The 11,477-nt window shown below is 48.5% G+C and overlaps 1 pseudogene; it reads left to right on the forward strand.

The window, feature by feature from the left end:
* The first annotated feature begins 621 nt into the window (after window positions 1-621).
* LOC132424419 (mitochondrial assembly of ribosomal large subunit protein 1 pseudogene) lies at window positions 622-8,969 on the forward strand (annotated as a pseudogene).
* Window positions 8,970-11,477: the final 2,508 nt, after the last annotated feature.

Here is an 11,477-nt window from a genome sequence, read left to right on the forward strand (position 1 = left end):
ATGCTGGAAGCCTGTGGGGACTTGAAGCCACACAGACCTTGGTTCAATTCTAACTCTGCTACTTTGTAGCTGTAGGATTTCAGGCAAACACACCTCTCTCTTAGTCTTAGCCTCCTCATATGTAAGATAGAGATAATTACACCCACTTCCCAGTAGTTTTGCTGGCACTAGATGAGATAGTAAGGGGGAAATTCTTTGTCCAGGGAATGACCCAAAGGAGCAGGTACTCAATAAAGGCAGCTATTCTAAAATCTCTCCAAATATGGAATCCCTGCAGGAGGAGGCTTAAGAGGAGCCACTGATGCTGAAAAGGTTGGGAACAGTGGGCTGGTGGTCTCTTCAGCCCCTCCCCACTTTCATGACCAGTGACTTACGAGTCTGTGAGTGGCTATGAGATGGTGTCTGGGGAGCAGGTGGAGGGGAGGAGGGCGCGGTGGAGCGAGGTGGGGACGGGGCCGCAGGAGAGCAGAGAGCTCCGTGCCTCGGAGGGGGAGAGGAGCAGCTACTTGCACAGAAAGGGGAACGTGATCTCTCTCCCTTCATTTCTGCCAGGCCTTGTGCTGCCCCCTCGGTCTTCTCTTATCTCCGCTGAAGGATCGCATTTCCTTTCACTTGCGCGAAATGGGTTCCTGTTTCCCCGGCGCCCACGTGGCCCTTTGTGAGTCAGCAGCCGCCGGGGCTCAGCACCCTGGTTGAGTGGTTCCGGAATTGATGAGCTCCGAGGGAAAGGCTGCCAGCACTTTGTCCCCTGGGAGCGCTGTGGGCACAGATTTGTTCCCATTGTTCCCGCCCCGCCTTCCAGAATAGGCCGCATTAGCCGGCGCGCTGACTGGGGCCGGACAAGGGGGTCCCGGCTGGGGTGCTGACCTCGGCGCTTCTCAGCACACCCGCACGCTATGCGGAGCTCACGGGAAGCCGATGACCCTGGCTTGGCGGGTCCTGCAGGATCCAGCGCTCAGGACAGCGAGAGAAATCTTTAGATTGTGTTCCGGTGAGCGGGGGAGGCGAAGGGGGCTTCCCGCAGGTCGGTTATAAACTAGAAACGAAAGTATCTCGACCACTAACCAGCTCCGGGGGCCTCCTCGAAAGGCCAGGGGTCCTTGCAGTGGGGAGGGAGTCGCTTTTCACACCACGCTGGCTGTGTCACACAGCGGCTCAGCAGCAGCTGCTATAGGCGCTGTGTCGGCGGGTGCTAGTCCAGAGTTTACAGGGCTGTTTCACGTGCAATTCCACACGTGCCCCTAACCACGGGTTATGTGAGAAAAAGAAGACAGTTGTTGTTATTCCCATTTTACATGTGAATAAACTGAGTCCCTGAAGGACTGTGGGGGTCATTTACAGACTTCTTGGGCTCCCATAGTCAACAGCAGCCCTTTGGTATGACAGGTTCATGCCAAAAGCCTCTCCCATGATATGACAATTTTGAAAAAGTCCTTTCTCTCATTTTTATCACACGTAGAACGCATACTTTCAGAGTAGGTGGCTCCTGTGATTTCATGGAATGTTAGTGAAATCCAAGTGAGCATGGGGGTGCTGGGCTGGGGGGGAATGTGCGAGTGTCTGTGAGTGTGCATCAGAAAGACAAATAGAAGCGCTTTCTGTTTATCCATTGTTTCGTGTTATCTTCTTCCTTTCTGCCCTCCATCTTTCTGGTTTCTAGCTGGGCCCTGCCACAAAAGAACGACACATCTGGCAGGTCTGTGGAGCAAAACGGAGGTGTGATGGCTTCTCCTTCAGGTATACTCCCTTTTAAGCAAATCCAATTCACGAAGAGTTTCAAATGTGCAAAACAAATAAATCAGGAAGAATATCAACTTTAAAGTGACTACCTATGGGAGTCTTTAAAAAATTCACATTTAAAATTTCAGCAAAAATTCAATGCTCACAGAACGCTTACTATCAAAGAATTTGTGAAAGTGAGAATCTATTGGGTGGTAGAAGTTGAGGTACCCAAACTTATCAAAGGAGATGCTCTCAGCCATGACAGTCTCGTGCTATTCTTACACCCTGGAAAGAGGACCCTTTCCCTGCCTCGGGGCCCGTGCTTAGGAGGACTCTACATATCACAAACTCCAAAATATAGAATGTTTTCTGTCTTTCTGTCTAAATCTGTCTCCCGCTGTCTCTGTCTCTGTCCATCTGTCTTCCTCTGGTTTGATAACCAATTGAATGAAGAGGAATTACAGGAGAGGGTCACTTGGGCTGAAATGGACCCCCTAGACCAAGGAAGAGGGAGAAAACCACAGCCTCTGTCCTGGGAAACCAGAGAAAGCGGGTCGGATTAATTTACTTATTTGGGGGTTAGCTTCATTAAATTCACCCTTTTTAAAAGTATTTGGTTTGATGAGTTTTGACAGATGTATGCAGCTGTGAAACCACCAACACAATCAAGAGGTAGAATACTTTCATCACCCAGTCAAATCCCCTTAGGTCCCACTGCAGCTAATCCCCTCTGCCCTCCCTGCTCTGGCAACCCCTGATCTGTCTTCTCTCCCCATAGCTCCTCTTTTCTAGAATGTCATAAAGGTGGAACCGTGCAGTATGCACCCTTCTGTGCCTGGCTTATTCTACTTAACATAAAATGCTTTTGAGCTACATCTAAGTTGTTGCTTATAGTAGTTTTCTTCTTTTAATTACTGAGTGGTGTTCTGTTGTATGGATGTACCACATTTTGTTTTACCGTTTACCAGTTGAAGGAAATTGGGGTGCTTCCAGAAGCCCTGCTTTGTTGACAGTCACTTCAAATCACCCAGAGTAGGTACATAGCCAGAGTCGTTTCCACAAGATAACTATGCGCTTTCCCTTCTCTCTACACGGGTGATGTAGTTTGGGGAGGTGCTTAGAATTGCCTGGAAATCCTGAGTCGGCAAAATGACACGCAGGGAGGGGAATCTGCTTGCCTCAGCTTCCTGGGAGACCTTGATTGTGTCCATCCGTTTCAGTCCCGAGGGTCTAGTCACCAGTTGGGAGTCCTGGGCCCAGGTCCAGCTTCTACCCCATCCTGGCTCACAGGCTCACAGGTGGCCGGGCTGACCCAGGGAAGAGCTCACCTCCTTTAGCCTCTGGGATGCAAGGGTAGTGCTTGGGAACAGGCTGCGAGGCCCAGCTAGGAAAGCAAGCCCGTTGGGGGGACAGCTTCGCTGAGTTTCTACATGCTTAGCCAGCTGGTGTAGGGGTTATATGGGCCTCCGTTTGCACTCTCGCTCCAGGCCTGCTCTTGCTGGTAGCTGGGGAGGCCGGCTGGGAGCCTCTTCCCACACTCCCGCAAGCAAATGGCACCGGTGGCCCTCTAGCGGTTCAGACGAGTAAATTCTGTGTCTAAAAGCACCTGCTCTGCCCCCAGAGTGTAGCTTGTGTGCTGGGAGGATCTTACCTCATTGTTCCATCTGGTCCCCTGACTGACGGCAGCTGTCGGGCCAGGAGAAAACAACCCGTGCTTGGCAGTCCTCCCCGGCGTCCCCCATCCGCTGCCTCTCCAACCCCCTCACAGTAGCTGTTTCCTCCTTGCCATCCTGAGCCCTACCACACGCCCCAGCCTCTGCAGATACCTCCACCTCCTACTCAGTGGGGAAAAGAAACACCACAGGGCCAGGTTTGCTCGGCCTCCTCCCCGCTCCCTACACGTTTCTTCCTGTCTCTCCCTCAGGGGCCCCTGACATTTTGTTCTGGATCCTCTTCCCTCTTGACTCTCTGACGGATTCACCTTCCCCTCTCTCTCCACATAAATGACTCCCACATCTACGTCTGCAGATCCACAGGCCCCAGCCACCGTCGTGTCCTCACCTCCTCCCATCTCCACGCGGTCACAAAATCCTGTCCAGTTTACCTTCTGTGGATTCCTTGAAGCCTCCCTTTCTGCCAGCACCCCCCGCCCCCCGTGCCTCTGCTTGTGTCCTCAGGGTATCCTCCCCCAGGCCTCCAGCCTTCTCTCTCTCCTCAGCAATCCAGAAGCCTTCCTGTGTTCAGAGTGTTCTTTCTAAACCACAGCTGTGATTGTGTCACTTCCTTGATTTAAACCCTTCTAGTTCATTTCTCAGGTTCGGAGTGTTCTGAACAAAATCCAGATTTCCCAGACCATGACACACGTCCCTGCTGAGGCAGCGCGCTGTGCCTCGGGCCTCGGGGTGCAGTTGTGCAGCGTGTGCATGGAGCCATGCAGCCAAGGGGGGTGCCCACACGCAGGTAGAGAAGGGGGCATGGGGAGGCCCCAGGCTCACAGAGGGGCTCACAGGCCTCAGCTCCTTCTGCTTCCCCAACTCCCTCACCCTAAACTCTAATCCCCTGCAAATCGCTGATAATTCTTCAAAGGCAGCAGGCTGTTTCCTGCCAGGAGTAATCCTCCTACCTTCTTCCCCCCTGTGAGTCTCCTCCTCATCTTTGCTATCAGCTCAGATGTCCCCTGGGGGGACGTTGGGGGGAGGAGAGGGTCTCCTCTGACCACATCGCCTCTTCCCATAAGGCTAGACACTCTCTTCCGAGCTCCCGCAACTCTCCATCCTTGCCACTACCCCAGTCCTCAGTATCCTCAGTCGTCATTGCCTCTCCACGTTTCTCTTGCTCTTTAGACCGTGAACTCCTTGAGGTCAAAGGCTGTGTCTTGTCCAGCGCAGATGTTTGTGGTTACATGGACGTTTATTGTGCACCTACTAAGCCTGTTCCATCACTGCAGCACTCCTGAGCCAGAAATGCTAAATGAGAAGTTATAGGTCAGGAAGCTAAAGCTCAGAGGGATGAAGTAACTGGCCCAGTATCACAGAGACACGAGCGACAGAGCGCAGATTCAAACCCGGGCTGCCCACTCTCTTTCTGCTCCACCCACTTTCTTACCAGGCAAGATACCATAACTTCCAGTTTTGAGCCACAGACAGGGGTCATGAACCTCCACCTGTGCTGATGCCAGCTGCTACTTTAACTCAGCACTAACCTGTCACTGCTGCTGGCAATGCCCTCTCGCAAAGGGAAGCCCCAGTCAGGCAGAGCTGGGTTCTTCAAATGTTTTCATCAGCTCTGTGGAGTTGTGGGCTGGCTTTTTCTGGTGGACAGAGTTTTTTTTTTCCTGCCGTTGTATAAACACTGGCGTAGACTTTCCTGTTTCTAAACGAAAAATGGTTGATATTTTAATAAACTTAAATATGATTTTAAATATCATATAAAGCGATGATAGTATGAGAAGAAAAGCCCCCGGGGTGTGATTAGCAATTTGACATTTCCATTCTGATGGGAATATTAATGGCATTCTAGAAACAGTGTCATTATGATTAAGACATTGCAACTGTAGAAACTTAGAAGTGTGAACTGCAGCATAGGAATAAATGCCAATATCCCACCAGGGCCAGTTGTGTATGTCAGTTTCATTGGCTCCCCCTTCACAACTAAAGTTCTAACCTCATTGCAAGGAGCACCAAGAGGTTTCCTAAGATCAAAGACTATCTGAGCTGCTGGGGATGCTAGAGCATCTAGTCCATTACACTGCCTTGCAGAAGAGGAAACTGTGGTCCAGAGAGCAGGCATGCCTTGCCCAAGGTCACCAAGTTCATCAGGGGCACAGCCAGGAGTAGGATCCAGGTCTTTCTCCCCAGACCAGCACTCTCTGTCTTATACCATGCTGCCCCTATGTGCCCCTCTCTGAGCTGCAGTTTTCCCCTCTGTAAAATGATGCCTTAGTCAGTTTGGGCTGCTGTAACAAATTACCTTAGACTGGGTAGCCTAAACAGCAAATATTTATTTCTTACAGTTCTGGAGGCTGGGAAGTCCAAGGTCAAGGCATGAGCAGATTTGGTTTCTGGTGAGAGCCTGCTTCCTGGGATGCAGACGGCCATCTTTTTGTGCCCTCACAGGCAGAGAGCAGAAAGGAAGTCTCTGTTCCTGTTCCTGAGGGCTCTGCCCTCACAACCTAATTTTCTGTTTTATAGTTTATCCTGACAGATAATTTTATTTTATATTTATTTATATTTATTTTGGCCGCACTGGGTCTTAGTTGCGGCACACGGGATCTTCATTGCGGCATGCGGGCTTCTTAGCTGCCGCATGTAAACTCTTAGTTGCGGCGTGCGGGATCTAGTTCCCTGACCAGGGATTGAACCTGGGCCCTCTGCATTGGGAGCACAGAGTCTTACCCACTGGACCACTAGGGAAGTCCCCTGACAGATAATTTTAATAATATCTTAAGCCTTGACCCAATTGAAATCTGAGTAATTTGTATATGCCATAGGTAATTAAACGTTTCTAGGTTTTAACAAGACTTTGTATAACTCTTGGAAAAAGAGCGTGGTGTCTTTGGAGACACACTGATGTGAAACTTTTTCTTTTTTTCAGTTATATATATATTTTCAGATTCTTTTCCATTATAGGTTATTACAAGATATTGAATATAGTTCCCTGTGCTATACAGTAGATCCTTATTGCTTCTCTACATTATGGATAGTAGTTTGTATCTGTTAACCCCATACTCCTAATTTATCTCTCCCCCCTTTCTTTTCCCTTTGGTAACCATAAGTTTGTTTTCTACGTCTGTCAGTCTGTTCCTGTTTTGTGTATAGATTCATTTGTATTACTTTTTAGACTCCACATATAAATGATATCATATAATATATCAACTTACTTCACTAAGTATAGTATTCTCTAGGTTCATCCATGTTGCTGCAAATGGCAATATTTCATTCCTTTTTATGCCAGAGTAATATTCCATTGTATATATGTACCACATCTTCTTTATCCATTCTGTTGATGGACATCTGAGTTGCTTCCGTGTCTTGGCTATTGTAAATAGTGCTACTATGAACATTGGGGTGCATGTATCTTTTCAAATTAGAGTTTCTGTCTTTTCCAGATATAAACCCAAGAGTGGGATTGCTGGATCATATGGTAGTTCTATTTTTAGTTTTTTAAGGAACCTCCATGTTATTTTCCATAGTGGCTGCACCAGTTTACATTCCCACCAACAGTGTAAGAGGGCTCCCTTTTCTCCTCACCCTCTCTAGCATCTGTTATTTGTAGGTTTTTTGATGACGGCCATTCTGACCGGTGTGAGGTGATACCTCATTGTCATTTTGATTTGCATTTCTCTAATAATTAGTGATGTTGAGTATCTTTTCATGTTGGCCATCTGTATGCCTTCTTTGGAGAAATGTCTATGTAGGTCTTCTGCCCATTTTTTGATTGGGTTGTTTGTTTTTTTGATATTGGATCTTCATAACCTAATTATGTCCTAAAGGCCCCACCTCCGAATGCCACCACACTGGGGATTAAGCATCAATATATGAATTTGCAGGGGCACACAAATGTTCAGTCCATAGCAAATGGAAATTTAAAATAATTCTTAGATTTCAGGGTTGTGAGGATTAAATGGGATAGTGTATGTGAGTTGCTTTGTAAATTGCAGGTAACACACAAATGCTGGGAGGCAGTGGAGAGGAAAAGCATGCGTTTTAGAGACCAGCCTGGTTGGAATCCTTGCTTCCCACCTGCTTCTTTAAGCCCCAGTTCCTATAAAATAGGATGATCCCATCTCCTGCATAAAGCTGTTATGAGATTTAAATGAGATATTTCATGTAAATTTATACTTCTCTGTCAAAATATTAACTAGTAAATTCTCTGTCGAAGATAAAGAATATTAATTCTCTGTGTTTCATGTGCTGCCCACCTTTTGAAGGGAGCACTGAAATCAGGCATTTGGGAATATTGCTAGAAATAGAAGAATGTTGGTTTTAACAGGAATTGGCCCAAATTAAACACATAGAGACTTTCCTTATCCAAGAGTGCCTACCATTTCCAAGGTGTCAGTGAAACCAGCTTAGTGGAGAACAGGCAGAAATGACTTCTCATGAGGTTGACAAGATGTCAAGGGCTGGCTGTCAGAACGAAGGCCTGTTGCTTCAGTGTTCAAAGGACTAGGCTGTGCTATTTACGGGAGCCTTATTTGCTTATGTAAGGAAACCCTCAAGGCTGCCATATTTACAGCCAGAGCAGATTAGCCCCTCAGGGCTGCCCTGTGAAGGGGAAGGGACTGGTAACTCTCTAGTTAGCTTTTCTCCTCTGCTATAATGGAGGATGGTATCAGTAAGAGATGCTCGACCAGATTTCACATTTTTTCCAACTTGTTTTTAGGCCCTCGGTGTCCTGCTTTCCTGTTCTTACCCCCCCCCCTTTTTTTTAACTTTTTAAGGTGGTGCACGTGTACAAAAGCTGCACACAGTACAGAATGGGGTTCCGTCTCCTCTCAGCCCTCCTCTACCCTGACACCCCACCCTCCCCACCAGCGGGCAGCCACCAATGCCGTATTCTCATCTCTCTCTTCAGGGATATGCTTTTCATTCTGTTCTATTTATTCAATTAAGAAATACCCATTGAGGCCTTTTCCCCGGGAGCGTGGCCCACGGCGGCCGCGGGGCGCCACCTTCGGCTGGGCGGCTTCCGGTGGGACCAGCGCTCCGCAGGGTCTGCCTGGCCCCCGACCGAGCGCGCGGCCTGCGGCCCGGAGGGGCGGGCGGAGGGGACTGCTGGCGAGGGGTGCCCGAGTCAGGCACCGGAGATCGTACTGGTCCCAAGTTTGACATCAATATGCTGGTTTCACTTCTGAGGCAAGAGACATTTGTGTCCTTGAGGTGCCTCCAGAAATGAAATATACAGATAACTTTGTAATTGGTAGTGGAACTTCCGCTGGACACATACATGCCATGGCCTACTACATTGTGAAAATGTACAAACACCTGAAATGTAACAGTGAGCCTCATGTTAACACCGAAGGGAAGGACGCTGCTGGCCGGCTCTGTGTGGACTTTGGCAGCATGGTGATTCATTCGATGCTTCCGGAAACCAGAGAAACCTATGAATTAGAGAAATTATGGACCCTACATTCTTATGATGACCAGTTAGCTCAGATAGCACCTGAGACCTTACCTGAAGACTTCATCCTTGGAATAGAAGATGATACTTCACCTCTGGCTCCTGTGGAGTTTAAATGGGAATAAAATGACATGAACTGCTCTGGTCAAAAAAAAAAAAAAAAAAAGAAAAGAAATCCTCATTGAGTGCCTGTTCTAGGTATTGCAGATAGAGCAGTGACTAAAAAAGAAGTCAAAAATTCTGTCCTTAAAGAGCTTACGTTCAGATGGTACTTCCATTTACCTTTGTACGTGCACTCTCTGCTTTTTTTTTTTTTTTTTTTTTTTTTTTTTTTTAATGCGGTACGCGGGCCTCTCACTGTTGTGGCCTCTCCCGTTGCGGAGCACAGGCTCTGGACACGCAGGCTCAGTGGCCATGGCTCACGGGCCCAGCCGCTCCACGGCATGTGGGATCTTCCCGGACCGGGGCACGAACCCCTGTCCCCTGCATCGGCAGGCGGACTCTCAACCACTGCGCCACCAGGGAAGCCCCGACTCTATGCTTTTATACGATGTCCACCCCTGCTTCAGTACATCAATCATTGTCTGTTTTACACACTTTTCTGTACCTTGCTTTTTTCACTTAATCCTACTTCTAGGAGGTTAATGATAAAGGCCACGTTTAAATCTAGCCCAGAGGCCCTTTTGTTTGGATCAGCCTTGGCCAGAAGAAAGGTAAAGCCCGCAAATGACTCCTGGCCAGACAGGTAGGAAGGAAGGGCTGGCATTGCAGTCTTCTGGGGGACAGCCTTGGTAACCAGGTCCAGATTCCCACAGGAGAGTTAATGTTGGATTAATCAGGGCTTTTTATGTTCTCAGTGTCAAAAATCCAACTCAAAGTGGCTTAAACAAAAAAGGGGATCTATTGGCTCTCAAAGGTGGTAAGGCCTCAGGGGCAGCTCCCAGAGAAGGAAGAGGACAAAAGAACCAGCTCAAGAGTCCAAGGTTATGTCCAACTTTCCATCTGTCCCCCTTTGCTGCCTGTCTGGTTCAATGCTCATTTTGGTCTCCATCTGTCCTCAGGAAGCAGCCACTTTGCATCTTGGGGGGGGGAACAAAAGTGCTACAGGTCAGGCAAGGACACCCATTGGCCAGGACAGGGTCACATGCTTACCTTTTTGTCTGGGGGGATGGTGTATGTTACCAGGAGAAGGGGCATGGGAACATTCTCAAAACAGATAGCAACAGTTCCTAAGCCCTGTTTGATGGGCTTTTGCAGTCACTCTTCCTGGCAGCATCCTTGCCAGTCTAATGTTTCTTGGGCCAAATGGCATACCTAAAACTTAAGTTACAATGGAAATTTCCAGAGCTATTTTAGAGGGCTTTATACAACTTTTGTTTTGCTGCACTGACAAATCATTCTTTCACTGATTCATTCATTCATCCAACATTAATAAGCACTTAACCATATACCAGGTGCTGTTCTGGGTTTCTGAAGATACCTTGACGTATGAAAGATACCCAGTCCCTGGTCTGGAAAAAGACTCAGTCCCTGCCCTGAAAGCGTGAGGAAAGGAAGTGGGCAAAGGGCTTCTGAGACAGTTGCCCGACACAGGCTGTGTACAGCAGGCTGTGTACAGATGCTGCGGGAAGGGGGGCGCAGCTTACTCTACCTGCGGGGAGACTTCAGAGAAGAGGGGCGCACACAAGCAGAGCCTTTGCGGGGTGAGGGGGTGACTTAAGATATTTATTAGGACACTTTGGGAGACAATAAATAGAAAGCAAATTTAGCTAACTCAACTCCAGTTTAAAAAAAAAAAAGCATCATACGATTATAGCGGTATTCTGGAAGTCCCGGAATCAAGACCTGGAGAACCAAAGGCAACCCAGGCAGCAGCTCTCTCTCTGCATCTCTTGTCTTTACTTCTCTCTGTCTTTATTTGTCTGTCTGTTTGTCTGTCTGTCTCCCAACCACCCCTCCCCACAGGCCCGCTTTCCCTCCCCTTAGTCCACATGTGGGAGCGTGGCAGGTGGAGGGAAAGGGTGAAGGCTGTCTGAGTGGGAGAATAGAATGGGGAGGTAGATGAAGGCTAATGGAAAAGCCTAGAGTTCCACGTCAGGACTGGAACCTCATGGAGGCCAGGCACGTGAGCCTTCCCAGGAAGCAGAGGGAGGTCAGCCATGGCAAAGGGAGGGCCAGTTATCCCAAAGGAGCAAGAAGGGAAAATGCCTGACTTCCAAGAGGGATGATTCCTGCCAAAGGGGCCACCTGGCAGAAGAAATGTCCCAGAGAACTAAGGGAGGAGGACAACCTTACACCAGAAGGATAAAAAAGAGCAGAAGGCCTGCATCCGTCTCCAGAGCATGTACTAGTCACAAGCCAGTGAGTCTTGCCCAGAAAGAAGTGCAACAGAAAAAAAGAAGAAAGTCCTTTCAATGTGAGTTTTACACCCGCACACTCTTGTTCTCGCAGAAGCCCCAGGCCCCGTGGGCACTGGAGTCAAAGGTTAACGGGAAGAGTTTCTTCAGTGGTCCCTCAGTGCTGCCATGTGGGAGTGAGCTCACCATCATCACAGTCCCAGCTCCCAGGTGGCTGCAAACCGTGTGCACAGCAATGGTTAGTGACAAAGAAAGAAACTTGCCTCTTCTCTGGAT

The sequence above is a fragment of the Delphinus delphis genome, chromosome 4 (assembly GCF_949987515.2).
Source record: "Delphinus delphis chromosome 4, mDelDel1.2, whole genome shotgun sequence".
In the NCBI taxonomy this organism is placed as follows: domain Eukaryota; kingdom Metazoa; phylum Chordata; class Mammalia; order Artiodactyla; family Delphinidae; genus Delphinus; species Delphinus delphis.